The sequence below is a fragment of the Nicotiana tabacum genome, chromosome 16, assembly GCF_000715075.1.
Source record: "Nicotiana tabacum cultivar K326 chromosome 16, ASM71507v2, whole genome shotgun sequence".
NCBI lineage: Eukaryota > Viridiplantae > Streptophyta > Magnoliopsida > Solanales > Solanaceae > Nicotiana > Nicotiana tabacum.
In genome coordinates, this window is record NC_134095.1 from 42,807,413 (window position 1) to 42,832,692 (window position 25,280).

At 42.7% G+C, this 25,280-nt stretch overlaps 1 long non-coding RNA gene across 1 annotated transcript; it reads left to right on the forward strand.

Annotated features, from left to right (window-relative positions):
- Positions 1 to 3,661: 3,661 nt before the first annotated feature.
- Positions 3,662 to 5,519, forward strand: LOC107792840 (uncharacterized). Its single transcript, XR_001649614.2, has 2 exons — positions 3,662 to 4,098; positions 4,882 to 5,519. It is a non-coding gene; the product is annotated as an uncharacterized LOC107792840 (long non-coding RNA).
- Positions 5,520 to 25,280: the final 19,761 nt, after the last annotated feature.

Sequence of the window (25,280 nt, forward strand, 5' to 3'; positions counted from 1 at the left end):
CGATGCGTCAAGTTAACTTAAGGACAATGGAGCACCCATTGCTTTAAAATCCTGGATCCGCCACTAGCTAAGGCAACGAGTGGCTTATCCTTAGAGCCACCCCTGTGTCACTATTTCCTTTTTGAATTTCTTCTAATGTCTTCTCTTAATCCATTCCGGAACTTGTTTTGCCTCTCCCAACTATACCTCACGGCCAGTCGTCTCATGAGTTACCTCTCCGTTTCTCCCATTTCTGCTTCGTATTGCCTTGTTTATCAGTTCTATATGTGATCGGGTTGGTTGGCTCGGGTTCGGAAAGGATTTGGTAAGGTTTGAGACACTTAGTCTCTTTTGAGGAAGCTTAAGTTGGAAAAGTCAACCAGATGTTGACTTATGTGTTAGAGGGATCGGATGTGAGTTTCGATGGTTCAGATAGTTTCAGGAGGTGATTTGGGACTTAGGAGTGTGATCAGAATGAGTTTTGGAGGTTCGGAGTAGATTTAGGCTTGAATTGGCGAAGTTGGTATTTTGGCGATTTTCGGTGGATAGGTGAGATTTTGATATAGGGGTCGAAATGGAATTCCGAGAGTTGCAGTAGTTCCGTTGTGTTATTTGGGATGCGTGTGTAAAATCTCAGGTCATTCGGACGTGGTTTGGTTGGGTTTTTGATCAAAAGCGGAATTCGAAAGATTTTGGAAAACTTAGGTTTGAATCCGATATGTTTTGGTTGTTTCGATGTTGTTTGAGGTGTTTTGAAGATTGGTATAAGTTTGAATAAGGTTATGGGTTATTTTTGTGCTTTTGGTTGAGGTCTCGGGGGCCGCAGGATAATTTGGATTGTTGACGGAGAGTTTGGAATTTTTGGTGAAGCTGCAGATTTTCTGCTTCTGGTATTTCCGCACCTGCGGTTGGGGACTGCAGGTGCGATGCCGCAGATGCAAGGAAGAAGGCCGCAGAAGCAGAAGAAGGTAAGGGAGGCAGAAACCGCAGAAGCGGTTGGAGAACCGCACCTACGATGGCGCAGGTGCGGATAGTTAATTGCAGATGCGAAAATGAGGACTTAAGTGAGGTCTTGACAACAGAAGCGGTACCACAGAAGCGGGAATTTGGCCGCAGATGCGAAATCCCTAGGCCATAATATATAAATTGTTTCCTTCACGATTTTTGAGTTATTCCACCATTTCTAAGTCGGCTTTGGAGCTTTTTGGATGATTTTGAAGAAGGGTTTCAAGGGAACTTCAGTAATTTAAGGATTTTGGACCTAAAACTCATTCCTATGGTATTATTTCATGGATTAGAGCTATAATTAATGAAATTTAAGAGTTAAAATTGGGGAAACTAGAGCTTGGTATTGGAGACCTAGACTTGAGGATTTGAGGGACCTATTGTGGCCGGATTTTGGTACTTTTGATATGGATGAACTCGTGGGGAGATAATGAACCTATTGATGTGAGTTTTATCGAATTTCGAGACGTGGGCCCAGGGGTCGGGCTTTGTAATTTCGGGATTTATGTTATAAATTAAATATTTTCGCTTGAGCTTCGTTTCCTTAGCATATTTTGACGCCGTGATTCTGATTTTGGATAGATTCGACGTGAGTGGAGGCCGATTTGAGGGCAAAGGCGTCGTAGGCTAGAGTTTGGACCGGTTTGAGGTGAGTAATGATTGTAAATGATGTCCTGAGGGTATGAAACCCCGGATTGCATATCGTTGTGCTATATTGAGATGACGCACACGCTTGATGACGAGCGTGGCGTCATGCACTTTTGGGGATTGTGACTTAGTTCGTCCCGAATGACTATTTTACCGCGTATTTGACTGAAATCTATTTGCTATCATCATGTTTTGGGCGGAATGTCGTATTTGGGCCTCGTGCTAACTATTTGAACCCTTAGGGGATTTTTATTGATATTTCCTCACTGTTTTGACTTTATATTTGAACTCAGTCATGCTATATTTCACTGTTTTCATAACTCAGCCATGTTTACTCTGTTTTAACACTTAAATGATCTTTAAATGATATTTTGGGCTGAGAATCATGTTTTACTATTACCCGAGTGACTTGTGAGGATTCTGACTGAGTAAGGCCGAAGGCCTATATTGTGAGGAAACATTGTTTAAGATTATGAGGCCGAGGGCCTGAGATATGTACGCCACGAGGTAGCTTGTTGATATGAGGCCGAGAGCCTAGTGATGATGCCACGAGATAGCTCGATATTGCGCTTGGGCCGTAAGGGTCCCCTCCAGGAGTCTTCACACCCCCAGTGAGCGCGGGTACCCATTGTGATGTGAGATATAGCCCGAGGGGCTGGTATCGTTCTGAGATATTACCCGAGGGGCGGATTTGTTGACATTGTTCCCAAGGGGCGATCGTTTATGTTATTTATTTTTCCTATTTGCCTGTCATTTTATTGCTTAAATTATTGAAAAAGGCATTTTATGAAGTTTAAACTGAACTCAGTAATTTTACGCATCTTTACTGCTTCACTGTTTTACTGGTTTTTACTGCTTCCTTATATCCTATAATGTGCCTTACGTGTTTTCTTACTTTCAATCTTTATTTATGATTATTACTCACTGAGTTGGAGTATTCACTTTACTCCCTGCACCCGTGTGCAGATTCAGGCGTTGCTGATCCTGCTTGCGAGGGTTGAGAGCTCCCGGCAGAATTCAGAGTTCACGAGGTAGCTGTTCAGCGTCCACAACCCCGTGTTTCTCCCCCTTTATCTCATTTCCTTTCTCTGATTAGTGACTCTGTAGTAGTTTTGTAGACCTTTCTTGTATTTATCCGGATTTGGTAGTTGCTCATGACTAGTGATACCCCAGTATCGGGCTGTGTTGGGTTTATTTTCCGCAACTGTAATGTTCACTGTTCACTTTTGGATTATTTATCATGTTTTAGAATTGATTCTTATTGTTTAATTGCTTAAAACTGAAATGAGAAGTGTCGGTTGGCCTTGTCTTCACGAGAGGCGCCATCATGACCGGGTTCGGGTTTAGGGTCGTGGCAACCTGAATTCCTATACATTGCTTGATCCTTTGCTTAACTATTTTTGTGAGCACGTAATTTTTGCCCATATATGTAATTATTCCTAAAATATATTCAAAATAATTTTTTTTATTGCTCTTATAGAATTTTAAGAAGTTTATTTGTGTGCTTGATTGCATTTTATTTTATTAATAGATCATTTGCCTCATTAGGAATATTTTAAAACCATCAATTTTTTTATTTATTATTTATCTTTGCCTTTTTAGATTTTTTTTCGTAGTTTAAGAACATAATTACATAAATACCTTATTAAAATATAAAAATACTTTAGATTGTTTTGTATGTTAGGTTCAAATTAATAATTAAGTTGGTTAATCTGCAAATTAATTAGCTGTTAGATAATTCATGTAATAGGTTAATTATGCAATTCAAATTCTTAATATTATATTAGTTAATTAGTGGCTAAAATGTAAAAAAGAAAAGAGAAAGGAGAAGGTTTGATTGAGCTCAAAATGGGAACTGGGCCAACACTTACGCCCAGTCTTTGCCAAATCCGCCTCAGCCCATTCCCCTGTCTATCCGACCCACCTAGCTCAGTTCCCAAACGACGCCGTTCAGTCCAGGAGCGACGTCGTTTCCCCTTGCCCTCACCTACTAAAACACACTATCTTCCAATCCCTTATGATTAACAGACCCCTTCCCTCAAAAGGAAAACCCTATCCCCCCATCTCTCACCTCACTCTCACATATATTCATTCTCCTCTACTCACACATACAAATTCCCCCAGACTCTTCTCACACAGGATTTTAACATCACTTTCACTCTCACACACGTAGAACTCACAGTCCAAATAGCTAAAACAAAAGTTTTTGAATTGAAATTGAAGCTCAGATCTGAAATAGGAAAAATATCAAAAAACAAAGAGAGAAAACAAAAACAAAACAGCGTAAAAGAGGGATTTCTGTCGCTGTGGAATTGCAGTTTATTTGCTCTCATATTCTTGGTTCTAACAGGTTAAAATCCTCGCGATTTACTGCTGATTACTGGCCGTGATTGTTGGCTGAGCTTCGCCCCATTCCCTTCCTCCACAGTTTTGTTGAAGTCAGTTATTTTTTCTTTGTCCATCAAGGTACTGTTTTCTCCAATGTAGATATGCTATTTTAAATGAGATTTATGTTGACATTATTAGTGATACTTTATTGTTTAAAGTTCATGTCAAGCTTTCTCGTGTTTAAACCTTTTTAGAATTTAGACTCGCAATGCAATTTTGCCTAAAACAGTCTATGACTCTTCTGTGGCTTATCTATGAACATTGATATTTGTTTGCTCAAATTGATTTCGTTGTTACTGTAGTTGATTCATGTGGTTTGAAGTATATAGAGTTGACTTTAAAGTGGTCAGATCTATTCATCTCATATGCCAAATTACAGGGTTAGCTGAATTATTTTGATGGAATTAAACCTCCATTGCTCATTTCGTTTTAAAACTAGTATGCATTAGATCAAAAAATGGAATTCAGAGCAAGGGACTTCAAAGTTAGTTATTATTGATTGATACAGTGGTTATATATGTGGCTTATCTTGTTTTTGGTTAATACATGAGATTTTATTTTATAAAGTCATGGTAGTGTTTCTGCTTATATGAATTATTATGTTGTCCTGACATATCATGTTAAAAGTATGACTGTAAAATATGGAAACAATAGGAATAGAGTAAATCTGGAATATAGATTGTTGAGGCAATAATCGGGCTACTGAAGTTGTGTATTTGCAAATGAACGCTAAGGTCGAGTTAATTCAGACTGACATGTGATAACTAGGGATTATGATGCATTTTATACTCCTTACATGAGTTTTGATTAGAAATGTGTACAAAATAGTCCCAAAGGCTTACATGTTGTACTTGATTGCAGGGTTTGGTCAACAAGGTGACAATTCGTCAAAACCAGCTCAAAAAGGAGTGAAACATGCACAAGTACCAAGAACAAATCCAAGCACAGTATAACCTGATGCGGTCGCACTCCATTCTGTGCGGTCCGCAAAGAGGAGGTTCAGAGATTTCTCAATTCAGACATTCAAGCAATGCGGCCGCAAAGCATTTCATGCAGACCGCATTGGCTTCATTGCGGCCGCACTCGATTTTGTGCGGTTCACAAAGCTAGAGTTCAGAGAGTTGCTAATTTTGAGAATATTTCCAATGCGGTCCGCGGTCCTTTTTGTGCGGACCGCAATAGAAGCCACCGCGGCCGTGGTGTATTTTGTGCGGCCCGCGGTGGCCAAGTTCTGAGAATAAAAGTTTCAAGCTAAGAGCCTTAGTGCGACCGCACTCGATTTTTTGCGGTTCGCACTAGCCCCGCAGGAGTATTTTTGTCCAGAAAATTTGGCATAGTATAAATAGTTTCTTTTCCCATTTTTAGGTAATCAGTTGGATTGTAGACAGCAGCTGCGCTCGTGAACAATGTTCTATTACTATTTTGAGTAATTTTACAATAGTTTTATCATTGAATCTTCAAGTTTTAGCTAGTAATTAAATATTATGGGTTTTTCTTCATCTATTTCTTTGTTTTTTCTATTATCATGAGTAGCTAGACCCATTAGCTAGGGTTGTGGCTCAACCCTAGTGTGGTTAATTGATGGGTCTTGTATTTTAAGGCTTGAATGTCTATGAGTTTTTGATATTTGGACTAGTTTATTATTTTAATATTGAATTAGTGGTTGCAAACACTAGTTTATGCCTATTTGACTTGGGCTCTTCTTGAGAAAGAGAGCCTAAGTCTAGGAAAATTAGTCTAACAAGGAATTCGGGCGTATTCAAGAGATTGATATCCCCAATTAAAGGATTAAATCTAGAGATAGTAATACCCGACTTGAACCTCAATTGCTTGCACAAATTATCATACCCAATTGATCTTGAGAAAGGCAATTAGGACAAAATCACTCAAACTGCCGAGAGGTATAGAGCGAAAGTATCATGCAATGGTTATATCATAATCCCCAAATATGATAACCTAGCCTTAGACTCGAGAACCCGTAAAGTATCCACCTAGAAGAAAGTTACTTCCCTAGTGCCTTCTTAACTCTTTAGACCTTCAATAGTTTACTCTTAGCTTAACTTAGTTTAATTTAGCATCTTAGTAGTATAAATCTAGAAGTAATATCAAACCAACTACGTTTAGAAGTGCAATTAGGAACAATTACGCAACTCTAACTTAGATAGAAAACTCAATTCCCATTTCTGGCTCCCTGTGGAAATCGATCCCGACCTTCTAGGGTAAAAGCTGCTTCGACCACTCTTGCTACTTTGTAGTAGTGCAGGGTTGCCTCGATCACTTTTTGGCGTCGTTGCTGTGGAGCTAACAGTTTTGGCTATCTATCTAAATAGTTTTGTGTATTGTTCTTCATTCCTTCTGTGTTACTAATTTTTGTGTCACAACTTCAGGTACAAAATGGCAGCAAATTTAAACAACGCACCTCTTGGAGATATTCCTCCGGGGGAGGAGGTACATGGAAATATTGATGATGAGGTCCCTGTAGTACCTCAAGCTCAAAGGAGAGGCCGGCAGGCCAATGATAATATTCCATACCCTCCCCCGCCATCTCCAAGAGTGGCTTCTCGAGTGCTTCCAAACCAAAGCTATGAAAACACGATTGTCCCACCCCGGATTCGGGCGGGCAATTTTCAAATTACCAATATGATGCTGACATTGCTTGAGCAACATGGTCATTTCACAGGCGCTGCCAATCAAAATACTTACAAACATCTTAAGGGTTTCGTGGATACCTGTTGGGGGAGCAAGCAAACTAATGTGTCCGAGGATGCACTTCGGTTGAGATTCTTCCCATTTTCACTTAGAGGGAAGGCATTGGATTGGCTTGAGCGACTTCCCAACCATTCCATCACTACTTGGGATGAGTTGGCGGACAAGTTCATTGCAAAGTTTTTCTCACCGGGGCTTATGGAAACATTGAGAGATAAGATCTTAGCCTTCAAGCAGGAGCCCACCAAACCATTACATGAGATTTCGGAGAGCTATAGAACAATGGTAAAGGAATGCCCCAACAGTGATATGACTGAGGTGATGATCCAACAGACTTTTTACCGGGGTATTAACACAAAAAAACCAGTGCATAGTGAACCAACTTGCTGGGGACAACTTCATGAAGATGTCTTATGATGAGGCTTGTGACATTCTTGACGAGATGGCTGACACTTCCTCCGCTTGGCAAAGTAGAGCCAATGTGCCCTAGGGTGACCCCACGGTCATTCATTTGCACAAAGAGTTACATGATCATGGGCAAGCTATAGCAGAACTAACAACAATAATGAACCAACTCGCAAAGGCACAGTTGCAACAAGTTCAAAATCCTCACCAAGTGAATGCCATGAACGGTGTCAACATGCTAGTGAACAAAAGAAGACAAAGAGGTCAACAGAACCAAGAGAGTTCAGAGCAATTTGACAATGATTGTGGTGGATTCCAAGATAATGATTATGATGGGCAGAATAAAGAGGTGCAATACATGAATAATTATCAAAGCCAAAGGGGAAATTCTTCCAACCAACAACAATGGAGACCCCAAGGAAATTGGGGCAATCAACAACAACAAGGCAATGGTAATTGGAGGAACAACAACCAAAATTCAAATTGGGGCAATCAGAACAATCAGGGTAATTGGAATGGCAACAACAACAACTGGGGTGATAACAACAATCAGGGAGGTTGGAACAATGACAATCAAGGAATTCAGAGATCCCCAGCAGAGTCGCCAGAGCTGTCACACCTCCTTTTTACATACCCGAGAGGGTACGAGGGAGTTTTTCCAATTAAAGGACAATCGAAACGGGATTGGTTTATTAATTTCAGAGTCGCCACTTGGGAGATTTAGGGTGTCCCAAGTCACCAATTTTAATCCCGAATCGAGGAAAAGAATGACTCCATATTACAGTCTGCGCACCAGAAATCCGGATAAGGAATTCTGTTAACCCGGGAGAAGGTGTTAGGCACTCCCGAGTTCCGTGGTTCTAGCACGGTCGCTCAACTGTCATATTCGGCTTATTTATCTGATTTTAAATACCATTATGAACCAATGTGCCAATTTTAACTTTTTACCGCTTTATTGTTATTATTTCAAAAGGATGTGAACATCGCTTAAAACATGTCTTTGGACTGCGTCACATGAAATGCACCCACAATCTGGAACATATTTTATTTGATGTTTTGGGATTTGGATCTGGGTCGCATGAAATGCACACCCCAAGTTTTAAGAAAGTAGATTATTAAACGCGCACCTAAAGAGACTATCGTGTTATTATTTTGGGAAGGGCCGTGAAATTTGCTAAACGGCCCGTCTCGGAATCTAAGTATTTAATATATACATTTAGAGGGCCCCGCAGCTTCTACATTTTTGTTTGTCGAGGCTCGTCTCATTTTTATTTTAAAGGATAAACCTATAATGACTATATTTCCTATTAAGTTCGTCTCTAAAATAAAAGAAAATCTCTTAATTATTTACATGCTTGCAGATTATTTATAGCAGGATCCGAAATGCTTTTACAGAATAAGGAAACGTGACCATGCATACACAGCTGATCGAACATTATGGGCCCAAATCCAGCTCATGCGGAATGGGCCAGACCTGGGCCACTGTTTATCCGAGGCGGGTCTGTTTGATCTGTTTTGACCTGGGCTCGACCTTCATAAGGTTGAGGGGCGCGGACTTGTGCTAATTGTCATAAGGGTGTGGCTTGATAATTATAACAAGGCAGTTTATCAAAAGAGAATGAAAACTAACTGAGGCGGATAGTTTTATTCTTTGACATGCATTAAAAGAGAATGCTAATTACAAAACACAACTAATTTCCAAGACATAGCCTAGTATACTGCCAGTCCTTTTGTCTGTCAACCTAACCAACATATGATATTAAACCATACTACATTTTTTGTATTCACTATATGAAAGGACCAACTCCAATACCCAAACAAGATTGTAAACCATTACACACTACATGATCATCTATATAGCAACTACATGTGGACATAGATGTCTTCAAATCTTCCCTTTTGTATTCATGCTCGACTTTCAAATTACATGGACAGTATTAGTTGTGTACCTGGTATAGAGGAACAAAAGAAGAAGGAAAAGGATCAGCTGAGTAGTACACAGCAAACAACAGCAACAGCAGATTCACAGCAACAACACAGCAACAACAACCAACCAACAATGATGAAGCTCAGCAAGGAGTCGAGCAACAAATAAACAATCCCAGAAAAACAGAGTAGGAAACAACAGCCCAGAATGTTGAATGTAACAGCAACAGAAATCCAATGACCACAAGAAAGCTTGGCAAACGACAGAAAAGCAAAACCACAAAGACAACCTGATCAAACTGGACTTTTACACAGTTTCTTTTAGACAATACTCATTCACAGTGTTCTGAAATTTATTTCTGTTTTTCCTTTTTCAGTTTTCTTACTCACAGAATCTCTCAAGACTCCAAAAAAATGAACTCCCTTTCTAATGGAAGGTCTGCCTCTTTTATAGCCTAACCTTAACACTATACAATCTGTTTGACAACTCAAAATTCCCCCTCCCTGTTGTTTTTCCACTCACTTATTTTAAATAACAAAACTCCCATGAAATCCCTGACATCCCCTCTCTCTTTTTGTTGTTAAAGTGTCTTAATCTCTTGTTTATTTAACCAATAATCTGACAGCACATACTGTCCCATTATTTTAATTCCTTAAAGCTAACCATACACAGGCTGCCCACGGTCTAAACCAAATAAACATGGCATCATATTTAAAATCAAAGTCTGAACTGCCATTATAACCTTCCCCTAGATGTTCTTTAATTCAATTTGAACAAAATCAATAGGCAATACAATTCAGTTCCTAATGGGATTCAAATACGATCACAGCAGAAATAAACAACATGAATCAAGTTGTTACCATTAATGACTGAAACTAATTGACGACATATATCGACTCGACTATATTAATCGTAACACATAACAATCAATCGTTCATATAAACAACACGTACAGAGTCCCGAATGACTTCAGACAACTTTGTTCAATCACTGGGAACCTATATGAATTAACTCGTTTGACGACTAATCTAATCGAACATGTATATCACAGAATACATTCAAAATACACATAGAAAATCAACCGACCAAATAAAAGGTTTTTGCTAGAGATGGAAGAAATCAGGAAAAATAACAGATAATAACAAACAACAAATCATGCTGACAACTCAATCAAAACTAAAAGGAAAAGAGGACACTTACTGGGGAAGTTTAAACCGAAACGACCCAAGTCCGACTTAGCTTTGACCATTTGAGGCCAACCAAACTTTAATCAGGGTGTTCTCACATGAGAACACCTTGATTAAGGTCTATTAGACCTCGAACCTTTGTTAAGGTCGGCTGGATTCCAAGGCTATCCGTGTTCAAGGTTTTGGATTTTCAGATCTGGTTTTTTAGGAGTTGCGGGTAGATTCAGACCAAACCAAGTTTGGTTTGGTCACGAGGAGGGTCAGGGGAGAGTCTGGTATGAAGATGGGGTGGTTTGGTATAGATTAGAGTTCGACTCAAATCTTCAAATGAAGATTCGAGACGAAGGAAGGTGATTCGAGGCAAATGGATAGCAGATCCATGTTTAGGACAGTGAGGTGGTCCTAGGGTGTTCAAGAGGTGGCCACCGGCGTCCATGCCGCCGACTTTAATGGCGAGGGAGATGGGGCGGCTAGGGTTTCTAATGGGAGGTCTGGGTTTGAGCTTTGGGGACGACGGGATGGGGTGTTTGTATAGGGGGCGTGGGGTGTAAGGGAAGGCTTATATATGGTCTAGGGGTTTAGATCTGAGCCGTTGGATCAGATGATCTTAACGGTCAGGATCCATTCACTTAGGGGAAACGGTGCCGTTTGGGTTTTGGTAGTGGGTAAGACCGGGTAAGGCTGGATCGGGTAAAAAATTGGACGGGTTTAGGGGGAAAACCTGGGTCCGTTGGATCAAGGGGTTGGACGGCTCAGATCAATTGCCTAAGACGACGTCGTTTGGGGTTAAATGAGTGGCCTGATCAGGACCGTTTGTTTGAGTCAGATCAACGGCTCAGCACAGGGACGCTGATACGGCGTCGTTTTGGGACGTACCCGGGCAGCTTGTTTGGACTGGACCTGTGTCCTGGTTTTGGGCCTGATTTTAATTCATTTTTGGCCCAAATCAACCCTTTCTTTGTTTTTTCTTATTTTTTTTTAAAAAAAAATGAAAATAACAAAAATAAATAATGAAACAAAAAATGAAAAGAAAACAAACAACCATGTGACGCTTCAACACAATTATCACACCAAATTAAAATATTTAAGCAAGTTAAATCGCAACCTAGGACAAACGACGCCTATATATTTTGAATTTTCGTTCTTTTTTAACGACTGAATTACGATTTTGACTACCCTGACAGACATGTTTTTGTATTTTGATTGGTAAGATTAAATGCAAAATGGGCAGACCCACACATGACTAATAACACATGTCACGGAAAAACGACAAATTGTACAGTGAGGCCATTTATCACTATTTTTTGTTTTCCTTTTGGAGTGATTGCTCGTGAAGCAAAAATCACGTGCTTACAGCTGCCCCTCATTGCCCGAAGACACGAAGGGTTTTCGCGCAAAGATAAAGCAAGCGATTTTTGCTCGTCCGAATACTCCGTGTGAAGCATTTTTGAAAAAGATTTGACCGAACCTTTGCTTCAGAGGTTTCCTACATATCCTAGGCTGAACAGGAATCAGGTCAATGTAGTTCGGGAAATTTTGGTAGCTGGGACTACCGTGCGATTGTAGTGCTTGCTGCTGTTGTGCGCTGTTGCATGCTGCCGTAGGATGCTACCGCTCAACCGATCTCCCTGTTACATTGTTCTGAAAGGAAAAACAAGAAGCTAAGCTAGACTATGGATCATGAGGTTTCATCTATCTTCAACTTGTTCTTGTTGCCTTGCTTTCTTGTCGGCTAACGCTTTCCTCTGATGCCTTTATTTTGTGAACTTGGGGGATGATACTGGTCCTTCGCCTTTTCTGAATGCCAGTTTTCATCACTTCGCTTGATCTGCTGGGAACATGGCCCTCTTCTTTAAGCCTTTCAATGGTTTCTCCAGTGGTATGGCTTTCTTCATCAAAATTGTTATGTTGAGCATGCTATAACATTCCCAAACTGCTCCTTTTGAGACGCGTTCCTTCTTCCTTTTGAATCGCGCGCTTGCTTTTGCAGCCTTCTACTTCTCGGTGCTGGGGATTTTATTGTTTCCTGCTTGGGGATCTCTGTTGTAACCTTCCGCCTTCAGGTGGGGTTGCTGATTCCAAAATCTAGAGCTAAAAAGTATTCCCGCATGTTACTGGTGGGCGACCTAGGACTTAAATGTATTCCCGCATTATACTGGTGGGCGACCTAGAACTTAAATGTATTCCCGTATTATACTGGTGGGCGACCTAGAACTTAAATGTATTCCCGCATTATACTGGTGGGCGACCTAGAACTTAAATGTATTCCCGCATTATACTGGTGGGCGACCTAGAACTTAAATGTATTCCCGCATTATACTGGTGGGCGACCTAGAACTTAAATGTATTCCCGCATTATACTGGTGGGCAACCTAGAACTTAAATGTATTCCCGCATTATACTGGTGGGCGACCTAGAACTTAAATGTATTCCCGCATTATACTGGTGGGCGACCTAGAACTTAAATGTATTCCCGCATTATACTGGTGGGCGACCTAGAACTTAAATGTATTCCCGCATTATACTGGTGGGCGACCTAGAACTTAAATGTATTCCCGCATTATACTGGTGGGCGACCTAGAACTTAAATGTATTCCCGCATTATACTGGTGGGCGACCTAGAACTTAAATGTATTCCCGCATTATACTGGTGGGCGACCTAGAACTTAAATGTATTCCCGCATTATACTGGTGGGCGACCTAGAACTTAAATGTATTCCCGCATTATACTGGTGGGCGACCTAGAACTTAAATGTATTCCCGCATTATACTGGTGGGCGACCTAGAACTTAAATGTATTCCCGCATTATACTGGTGGGCGACCTAGAACTTAAATGTATTCCCGCATTATACTGGTGGGCGACCTAGAACTTAAATGTATTCCCGCATTATACTGGTGGGCGACCTAGAACTTGAATGTATTCCCGCATTATACTGGTGGGCGACCTAGAACTTGAATGTATTCCCGCATTATACTGGTGGGCGACCTAGAACTTGAATGTATTCCCGCATTATACTGGTGGGCGACCTAGAACTTGAATGTATTCCCGCATTATACTGGTGGGCGACCTAGAACTTGAATGTATTCCCGCATTATACTGGTGGGCGACCTAGAACTTGAATGTATTCCCGCATTATACTGGTGGGCGACCTAGAACTTAAATGTATTCCCGCATTATACTGGTGGGAGACCTAGAACTTAAATGTATTCCCGCATTATACTGGTGGGCGACCTAGAACTTAAATGTATTCCCGCATTATACTGGTGGGCGACCTAGAACTTAAATGTATTCCCGCATTATACTGGTGGGCGACCTAGAACTTAAATGTATTCCCGCATTATACTGGTGGGTGACCTAGAACTTAAATGTATTCCCGCATTATACTGGTGGGCGACCTAGAACTTAAATGTATTCCCGCATTATACTGGTGGGCGACCTAGAACTTAAATGTATTCCCGCATTATACTGGTGGGCGACCTAGAACTTAAATGTATTCCCGCATTATACTGGTGGGCGACCTAGAACTTAAATGTATTCCCGCATTATACTGGTGGGCAACCTAGAACTTAAATGTATTCCCGCATTATACTGGTGGGCGACCTAGAACTTAAATGTATTCCCGCATTATACTGGTGGGCGACCTAGAACTTAAATGTATTCCCGCATTATACTGGTGGTCCTGTAGCAAACAAAAGGATCTAATTAGTTTTAATCGTGGTGGTAGGGAGTGCCTTTCCGGCGGATGATTTTTCCTCTCTTCCCTTTTTCTTGCTCTATGTCCCCATAATTGGTTAGTGGACGAAATTGCCTGCCGGGGGTCTCTAGCCTGCTGGGGTTGGTTTTCGATTTGTTCCCTTTTCTACTTTCTCTTTAAGCACATGCTGTGGGAATCTGCTTTTACTCCCGAAACCATTCCCTTTGGGAGCTTACTTCCTCCAAAACTGCGAGACACGATCATTGCGTTGCCTGGGGTCGGCCTTTAAAACTGTTTGTGTTATCCTGTATTGGATGAATTCCCCTTCGGTCTCTGGTAGTAAGCTTTGAAAAATCCTTTTCAAGACAAATTTTAGGAAGAGAAATAAAAGCTAGAAAAGGAGAAAATCTTTCTGAACCCATATTTGGTGTGGAGAAGAAACTCAGAAGAACTTATCTGGAGGACATGACTGGTCCCCGTGATCATGACGTGCACCATAGATTCCCGACCCAGTCTATTTGTATCAATCGATTTGCCCGATGGTCTGACTTGCTGGGGATGATAAATGACTGTCCATTTCGTTGCAAATGTGGTCGCTTTTTGTTGATCTGTCTTGTCGCCTCATAGTGCCCTTCGAGGGGTTTTCACTAATGAGACTCTCTCTTTTCTCTCATCTCCCGGCACCTTATGGTGTCTGTGAAGGTTTTCACCAATAAGACTCTCTCATTTCATATCCCTCCTCTTACATCGCCTCTCGGTGCCTGTGAAGGTTTTCACCGATAAGACTCTCTCATTTTATTTCTTTCGAGGAATCGGGGCGTTTGTAGATACGGCCCTATCTTCTGGAGATTCCTTTGACCATCAATTCATTCCCAGTCTTACGATCCTCTTCTTTGCTGGGGATCGGCGTATTATTCTCGGCCTTATTTGCCTGACTCGACATCTCTTAAACATTGATCGGGAGGTCTTTTGGACGTTGATGTTGGTTTTGGTGTGGAGTTAAAGAAAGGCTATAAAAATGAAAATAATTTGATGGGTGATGTGCTACAACTTTTGGAATCAAACCTTTGTTGGAACTTAAAACATAACCTCTGCCCCAGTTTTCTTGCTTGGGGAATTTTATTTTTTACACTTATGTTGAGCTATGTGCGTTACGCACATTGTGCCTATTATGCACACTATGTACATTATGCATCCTATATTCACTATGATGCACACTATGACCGAGCCGTGAGGCGCCTACGTATCCTCTTTGAGGAATCAGGTCAAACGTAGTTCCCACGGTTTTGTATTTCTTATGATTTTATCTTCCTTTTTCTTTTCCTTCTTTTCATTTTCTTTTTCTTTTTTTTTTCTTTTTTTTTCTTTTTTTTCTTCTTTTTTTTCATGTTTTTTTCCATTAGTGATTCCAAAAGAGGGGTATGAAAGAATAACTTAAGGCTCAAAGGGGAAAGCAGGGGTTAAAAGTGTTTGGATAGAAGAAAGAATTGCCTCCGTCATCTCATTATCCAATAAATGCCAAATACAAACAAATAAACCAAAAATTGCCATAATTAAAGAAATTACGCATAATATCTCTTGACCGCATCTGAATTGATAGCCATGTCGACACATCTACCTTCGACATCTGTCAAACACAAAGCACCGTTGGACAATACTCTGGTTACGATATAAGTCCCTTGCCAATTTGGGGCGAATTTGCCTTTTGCCTTGACCTGATGTGGGAGGATCTTCTTCAATACCTGCTGCCCTACTTCAAACTTCCTGGGGCGCACCTTCTTATTATATGTTATTGCCATTCTCTTCTGGTACAACTGACCATGGCACACTGCTGCCAATCTTTTCTCATCTATCAGGCTCAACTGTTCCAATCGAGCTTTGACCTATTCATCATCATTAATCCCGGCTTCAGCAACAATTCGGAGGGACGGAATTTCGACCTCCGTCGGTATTACGGCATCAGTTCCGTACACCAACAAATAAGGAGTTGTACCTATGGAAGTCCGGACAGTAGTGCGGTAACCCAACAAAGCGAAGGGTAATCTCTCGTGCCATTGTCTAGATCCTTCCACCATCTTTCGCAGTATCTTTTTGATATTCTTATTGGCTGCTTCGACCGCTCCATTCGCCTTGGGACGATATGGGGTGGAGTTGCGGTGTGTAATCTTGAATTGTTGGCATACCTCTCTCATCAGGCTGCTATTAAGATTCGCACCGTTATCCGTGATGATCACTTTTGGGATCCCAAATCTGCAGATGATATGAGAATGGACAAAGTCCACCACTGCCTTTTTGGTTACTGATTTGAAGGTTTTAGCCTCAACCCATTTGGTGAAGTAGTCAATGGTCACTAGAATGAACCTATAACCGTTGGATGCTGCCGGCTCGATGGGCCCAATGACATCCATGCCCCATGCCACAAACGGCCAGGGTGCTGACATCTTATGTAACTCCGTTGGCGGTGAATCAAATCTCCATGTATCTGGCACTGATGGCATTTCCTCACGAAAGTGATACAGTCGTGTTCCATGGTGAGCCAGTAACACCCTGTTCGAAGGATCTTTCTTGCCAATACACATCCGCTCATGTGTGGCCCACAAACTCCAGCATGTACCTCTGCCATAACCGTCGTTGCTTGATTGGCATCTATGCATCTCAATAGTCCCAAATCTGGGGTTCTTTTGTACAATACTCCTCCGCTGAGGAAGAAACCATTCGACAAACGCCGAAGGGCTCTTTTTTGGTCTCCAGAAGCATGTTCTGGATATATCCCGATTCTGAGGTATTCCTTGATATCATGAAACCAGGGTTCGCCATCTACTTCCTCTTCTATGGCATTGCAGTAGGCGTGTTGATCACGGACCTGGATGTGCAGAGGATCAACATACATCTTGTCAGGGTGGTGCAGCATTGATGCTAAGGTGGCTAAGGCATCCGCAACCTCGTTGTGAACTCTCGGGATGTGTTTGAACTTTACCGTTCGAAATTGCTTGCTCAGATCATGCAAGCATTGTCAGTATGGTATGAGTTTTAGATCTCGCATTTCCCATTCACCCTGAATCTGGTGTACCAAGAGGTCCGAGTCTCCCAAAACCAAAACGTCTTGGACATCCATGTCAGCAGGCAAGCGCAGACCCAGAATGCAAGCCTCATACTCGGCCATATTGTTGGTGCAATAGAAGCGTAGTTGAGCCGTAACAGGATAATGGCGTCCTGTTTCAGAAATGAGCACTGCTCCTATTCCAACCCCTTTTGCGTTTGCAGCTCCATCGAAGAAAAGCTTCCAACCTGGTTCCTCGGGTAATTCCAACTCGTTTGTATGCATTACCTCTTCGTCAGGAAAATACGTTCTTAAGGGCTCGTATTTTTCATCAACGGGATTATCCGCCAGATGATCGGCCAGCGCCTGGGCTTTCACGGCTGTCCTAGTCACATAGACGATATCAAACTCTGTGAGCAGAATTTGCCATTTTGCTAACCTTCCCGTGGGCATAGGTTTCTGAAAGATATACTTCAATGGGTCCAAACGGGATATGAGATAAGTAGTATATGAAGACAGGTAGTGCTTCAACTTCTGAGCTACCCAAGTTAGGGCGCAACATGTTTTCTCGAGTTGAGTGTACTTGACCTCATGTACTGTGAATTTCTTGCTAAGATAGTAGATGGCTTGCTCCTTCCTTCCTGTGTCATCATGTTGCCCCAATACACAACCAAATGAATTTTCCAAGACCGTCAGGTAAAGAATTAGGGGCTTCCCGGGCTTAGGCGGGACCAATACGGGTGGATTAGACAGATACCCTTTGATTTGGTCGAAAGCCTCCTGACACTCTGCCGTCCAACCTACCGCAGCATCCTTTCTCAGCAGCCGAAATATGGGCTCACAAGTCGCTGTGAGTTGAGCGATGAACCTGCTGATGTAATTGAGTCTACCCAGCAAACTCATTACCTCTGTTTTGTTCTTTGGCGGTGGCAAATCTCGGATGGATTCAATTTTGGATGGGTCTAACTCAATCCCCCGTCGACTGACGATGAATCCTAGCAGTTTTCCTGATGGAACCCCGAATGCGCATTTGGCCGGGTTGAGCTTGATATCATACCTTCGGAGTCTTTGGAAAAATCTCCTTAGGTCTGCTACATGGTCTTCCTGACGCTAAGATTTGATGATCACATCATCGACGTACACCTCGATTTCTTTGTGTATCATGTCATGAAACACAGCAGTCATTGCTCGCATGTATGTTGCCCCGGCGTTCTTCAGTCCGAACGGCATTACCCGATAGCAGTAAGTTCCCCATGGCGTAATAAACGCTGTCTTTTCCGCATCTTCCTCGTCCATTAGGATCTGATGATAACCCGCATAGCAATCTACAAAGGATCCGATCTCGCGCCCCGCGCAATTATCGATCAAGATATGGATGTTGGGCAATGGAAAATTGTCCTTGGGACTTGCTTTGTTGAGGTTGTGGTAGTCGACGCACACCCTGATTTTTCCATCCTTCTTTGGGACTGGTACCACATTGGCCAACCACTCGGGATATCGAGTGACCCGAATGACCTTCGCCTTCAACTGCTTAATCACTTCCTCTTTGATCTTTACACTCATCTCTGTTTTAAATTTCCTTAAGTTTTGCTTGACGGGAGGGTATGCCGGGTCAGTGGGCAATTTGTGAACCACTAAATTGGTGCTTAATCCAGGCATATCGTCATATGACACCATGCAAAAACATCTTTGAATTCCATGAGGGTTTTGATCAATTCTTCTCTGACATTCGGCTCAATGTGGATGCTAATTTTGGTCTCTTGGACGTTATCAGCGTCTCCTAGATTCACAGCCTCAGTGTCATTTAGGTTAGGCTTGGGTTTCTCTTCAAATTGGCACAGTTCTCGGTTTATCTCTTCGAAGGCTTCACCTTCGTCACATTCAGATTCATCATCACAAACGACCTCTTGCATCATTGAGTCGGATTCAGATTGATTTATTAGACTAGGTCGAAGATCCGCTGTGCATGCCATGTCATTAGAACCAGTAAAAAGAGAACTGTTCAGAAAGGAAAAGAACAAAACAAAATTAAAATGGGACAAAAGAAAAAAACTTTATTAAACTTGCAGGATAAAAGGGTTCACACTTTTACAAAAAACTAAAGTAAAATTTGGATTACACCCTTGAATAATCCGGACAAAATAAAACACACAAAACATAAATCAAAGCCTACTACCAAGACTCCCCTCGGACAGGAAGAGGAGTAACTGTCCAATTGTTAGTCTGGCCTCAGGCCCCACAAACTGTATCTCTGCTCTGCTGGAACCTTCTCCAGCTTCCACCATACTGACATCCGCGAATAGCCTCTCAAAACTCTGAATCAGGTTTCATTTATACCGATCAAAGGTCCTAGAATCTTTGGGACTGGTGACCCCTTGGCACTTGCTTTAACAAAAGACCTTGAGAGGTGTGGCACTGGTTTAGGCAGAAACCAGACACTCTTCTTCATTTTTCGCGCTTGCTTCCTATCTGCTGCGGTTGGTTTGAACCCCAATCCGAAAGTTTCCAGATTTTTAGGAAGGGAGACAGGTTGGACAATCCCTTGAAGCTCGACTCCTAGGCCTTTTCCCGGCACAAATCCATTACCCAGCATTTCTGAGACCATCATAACTGTTGCGGCAGCTACCCTAGGGTGCGGGATGATTTCTCCTTCAGGAATTTTGTTGGCCGACCCTGTATCGAAAATCTGGTAGACCCAAGGACCTTTGTCATCAGCGGTCTCTATGAAAGGTACAATGGTTCCGCCCATGGTGCACGTTGTATCCTCGCCGTGTAACACGACCTCTTGTCTTTCCCACTCGAACTTCACCATCTGATGTAGGGTGGAGGGCACTGCTTTTGCTGCATGAATCCATGGTCGTCCTAACAGCATGTTGTAAGATACTGTGGCGTCTAACACCTGGAATTCCATGGTAAACAGGACTGGACCAATGGTCAGTTCAAGTACAACATCCCCTACAGTGGCTGTTCCGTTTCCGTCAAACCCTCGGACACAGATACTGTTCTTGTGGATCCTTCCGTGGTCGATCTTTAACTGGTTCAAGGTAGATAGTGGGCAAATATTGGCGCTTGAGCCGTTATCCACCAATACTCGAGTTACCACCGAGTTTTCACATTTGACAGCTAGGTATAGAGCTTTATTATGCTCCGTACCTTCCACCGGTAGGTCATCATCTGAGAATGTTACCCTGTTCACCTCGAAAATCTTGCTGGCGATGGTTTCCAGGTGGTTTACAGAAATCTCACTGGGTACATGAGCTTCGTTCAATATCTTCATCAGGGCCCGACGATGCTCCTCAGAATGGATCAGTAATGACAACAGTGAAATCTGGGCCGATGTTTTTCTCATCTGTTCGACCACAGAATAGTCTTGTACTTTCATCTTCCTCAGGAACTCTTCAGCCTCTTCTTCGGACACATGTTTCTTGGTTGCAGCTGGGTTGGTTCTTCTTAGCTCCACCGGAGCAAAACATCGACCTGATCGAGTCAGCCCTTGCTCTTCACAACTGACTTCTTCCACCTGTTTTCCTTTGTACATCACCACTGCCTTTTCATATTTCCAAGGCACCGCCTTGCTATCAATCATTGGCAGCTGGACTACAGGCTTTATGGTGACCAGTTCTTTATATGCCCCCTTTACCACAACGGCAGGTGCGGGTGGAACCCCTGATATTACCAACTTGTTTGGCTTGGGTTTGCTTGTTATGGCAGACGAACTCTTTCCCAATATCACTACTGGCTTGACGCTTTCTCCCTGTGACTGTACCCTCGTTCCCCCACTGGTTGAAACTTCCTTTGGGGCGGCTTGAATCATCATCACTGTTTGTGAGGGTTTTCTCAACTCTCCTCCCTCATACACTAACTCAATCATGTGAGTTTCGTGGTGCGCTGGCAGTGGGTTTTGGTTGATGTTAGGAGCTTCTGGTGTCTGAACCTCGATCTTATTGGTGTCAATAAGATCCTGTATGGCATGCCTTAACTTCCAACATTTCTCGGTGTCATGCCCGAGCATCCCTGAGCAGTATTCACAACTGATTGATCGATCTAAATTCTGAGGTGGGGGATTTGGTTCTCGAGTCTGGACAGGACTAACCAAACCCAATTGCCTCAACTTGTGGAACAAGGCGGTGTAGGTTTCTCCCAACTCCGTGAAAGTTCTCTGTTTCCGCAACCTATCATTCCTAGCATCTGGATTTCCCCGAAAGCCTGCCCCTGGAGGGTTTCTATACGCCCTTGGTGGAGGGTAGGTGTTTTGTGGTGGCGTATATACGTTCTGGGGAACCGGCGCGCGCCATTGCGGGCGAACCGGAGGCTGGGTGTATGCCTGGGCCTGGTGTACGAAACAATGTGGTTCTTGAAGTGGATAGAAATTTTGTGGTGGGTTGTATGGGTAGTTTGACCTGTGAGGTCTGGGTTGGTTGTAGTGTGGCCTGCCAGCCCTGGACCAGCTGCCTGCCTCGATCGTGGCAACCTCTTCTTTCTTTCTTCTCAGCACACCTCCCATGCCGCTTTGAATAGCCTGGGTTGTGGCCTTGAGTGCGGAATAGTTTAAGATTTTGTCAAACCTCAGACCTTCTTCTATCATGACCCATATCTTGACCACCTCGTTGAAAGATTTTCCAACCGTTGTCACCAAGTGACCAAAGTAGGTTGGGTCCAATGTTTGCAAGAAATAATCCACCATCTCTCCCTCTCTCATGGGAGGATCGACTCTAGCTGCCTGTTCTCTCCAGCGGAACCCGAACTCGCGGAAACTTTCCCCGGGTTTCTTCCCAGTTCTTAATAATGTGAGACGGTCAGGGACTATCTCGAGGTTGTACTGGAAATGACCTGCGAAAGCCTGGGCCAGATCATCCCAAGTATACCACCTACTGGAATCCTGCCTGGTGTACCATTCTAGTGCAGATCCGCTCAGACTCTGGCCAAAATAAGCTATTAACAGCTCATCCTTGCCGCCTGCCCGTCTCATCTTGCTACAGAATCCCCGCAAATGTGCCATGGGATCACCGTGTCCTTCATATAAATCAAACTTAGGCATCTTGAACCCAGCCGGGAGTTGGACGTCTGGAAAAGGGCACAGATCTTTGTATGCTACGCTGACTTGGTTGCCCAGCCCGTGTAAGTTCCTGAAGGACTGCTCCAGGATTTTGAACTTTCTCAGCACTTCATCCTGTTCAGGGGCCTTAGCCGGCTTTTTAATCTCTGCCGGCACTTCCAAATGTGGATTGTAAGCTTGAGGCTCGGGTGCATGGAATGTAGGCTCAGGGGGATAGTATTGTGTATCGTGAGCCTGAAACAATGGCTCACTGGTTGTTCTTTGCAAAGGGGCTGATGTGGGTCCCACAAAAATGGGAATATTGGGTGTTGGGAGAGGTTGATGGGGTGGTGGAGCTTGGGAATCATGAGGACTTCTTTCTTGATGATAAAGGGGATTTGGGCGGCTTGTGGAAGGGTCGGAGTGAGGGTATTCTGGCATGTGTCCCAGTGTTTCAGGGCTCTTTTGTGTTTTGGCTATGGCTAGCTGCATTGCATTCATCTCTAGTCCCATCCTTTCAATCTTTTCCATCGCTTCTTTTAACAACTGGCTCATCGGCCTTTCTTCCTCATTGCTATTCTCTGAAGTAGTCATGCTTGTTGCTACCAGTCCTTTGGATCTGGTTTGGTATGAGTGTGTTGCCAGAGTTCTTTAACAACTAACTTGTCTGGATCAGACAACAACAAACTTTGTTAGCGTTAGAGTTTAACAGATTTGATCATAACACATAGAGGATGCAATGCTCCTAGGCAGTTAACTGTTTCTACATGCTTTGCTTCGAACAACATGCGTCATTCCGGTTTGCTCATTTGCCCCTTTTTTATTTAATTGTATTTTCTTTTCTTTCTTTATTAAAAGCGGTCGAATCTTATGGGGATTGCCTACGTATCACGTCCCCGCGCGAATCAGACCAGGCGTAGTTCTGCCATGAGGCTAACATTTATAAAAGAAGATGAACAAACATTACATTTGAAAACTTTGTAAAAACAATGTCTTGCAATACACACATTCAAATTGAAATAAAAGATACAATTCTTAACATCTCGTAACGTGCCCCACTTTCCACTTGTGTTGTAAATTATTAGATCATTTGCTCAAGGCGGGGCTTGACCCGGATGACCTCCCAATGTTCGATACATCCTTTCCAACTCCACTGCTAGATGACGGGCAAAGGTGGGTGCATGCTCTGTAAACCTTTCATAATCCATTCCTTGGCAGTTTACATAACTTTAAGAGGTGTAGACCGCCAGGTCGTGGATCTGTGCCCTGAAATCTTGGAGATGTTGGCCTTGATTCTGTAACTGCTGCTGGCGAGTGGTGGCTATATCTCGGATACGGCCTTCACGATCTAGGGCTGACTCTAATAGAGCTCGGAGTCTGGCCTGCTCTAATCTCATCTGCGCTCTTTCTCTATCAGTGTCCGCTTGTTGATGCTCTCTGTACCTTCTTGCCTCTTCTAGTTGTGCACGAAGTTGGTCTTCTGATCGTATCCAATGGTCTTTTTCCTTCTTGAATTGTGCCCTGTCTTTCTCGGATTGCCTATCCTGGCGTTCCTTATCAGATCTGGCTTCTTCGTTTAACTGTTGGATCCTTTCTTTCGCTTTGCTCAACGCCCTTTCTTTTGCAGCAAGAACGGAATCATAATCTTGCATTCTTTCAAAAAGATTGGCGATGGTTTTTTGATCCTTCCAATTCCTCATTGGCGTTTCAGAAGCCTTTTTCATTCTCAGAAATCGAGCATGAAGACTTTCATTCTCGCAGGCTAGACTCTTCTTCTCGCCTTCAGCTTCTTGTGCTTGCAAATCCTTCTCCAGACTGAGGTTCCTTAGATTTTCCTTTAGGGCATGGATAGTTGCTTTGTACCCCTTCTCTTTTTCTCCCCAGATCAACCGCTCTTGGATTTTATCATTAAAGTTTTGAATATGGGGTCTTTTAGTTGGCCTTCTTAGCTCAGGTTCTGGTACATCATCCACGCGAGACCGTTTCTCGAACCACCTTGCATATCCAGGATTTATCTCACCCTTTGTAGTGTCTGGGACTTGAGTATCGCTTTTCAAGTATCGACATCCATTCCACATCTGCTGAAGTAACGCCTCAGGAATAGTGGCCTCTGGGTGTAATTCGATTTCTTGCGTACTCAAATCTTCATCATCAGGAACTACTTGATATCTTCCTAGTTGTCTTAGGACTCTCAATGGCGCATACGGCTGGATGCTTCTCAATCCCAATAGTAGCAGATAACTTTTTGAGTTTGACATATGTATCACTTCCCTCATCGGGAGCCATCCCAGAGTCCATTCAATTTGATTTGCCGTTAGAGCCCTTAGCCGAGATACCCATGCTTCTATCCCTTCTGGAACCTGATAACTTTTCACTCTTTCCTCATAACCCTCGATGTAATTATCGTTGCTTGGCCCATACTGTATGATCTTGGGCTGTTGTTGGAGATGTTCAATCAGCCACATTTGCAACAAAATTTTGCATCCTTCGAAGACTTTCGCTCCTTCTTTACATAAAGTCAAAGCCCGATAAATGTCTGAGAGAATGATGGGGACAAGGGTGTGGTTTTCCTTGGTGGTGAGGATTTGCACAACTTTTGTGGTGCGAATATCGATTGTTCGCTCTTTGTTCGGGAAGACCATGATTCCTAGAAAAGCCACCATGAAGGCGAAGCGACGGTGAACCTGCCATGTGTCTTTGTCTTGTTTGTTAGTAAGGCCTTTCTCATGAATTTCGAACCCATCTGACTTTCCGAACCTTGAATACAAAAAGTTGAAAGAACAACATCCGTTAACGACATTGCTTTTCCTGATTTGACTGCTGATGTTCAGAAGACCGAAGAATCGATGTACCGAGGGAGCCTTCGTGAATATCAAGCTTTGATTCCTTAAACTTCCGTCAAAACCAACATATCCAGCTACCTCCTCTAATGTAGGAGTGAGCTCGAAGTCAGAGAAACGAAAGACATTGTGAACAGGGTCCCAAAAAGTTACTAATGCCGCAATCAGATCATCACGGGGTTTAACTTTCATAATGTCCGGGAGATTTCCCAAATGCTTGATGACCCACTTTTGACCATCTTCGCCTAATTCACACCACCACATTTGAAGCTGGAATAGAAACTCTTCTGTATTTGCGGAGGAGGGGTTTTGTGTGGTGCTCATTTTGTATCTGAAATTTAATTTAATAAAGTCAAGACTCATTTTGAAAACATACTCTAATCATTTTCAGTCAAAACTATTTTCAAGATTTAAAACTATTTTT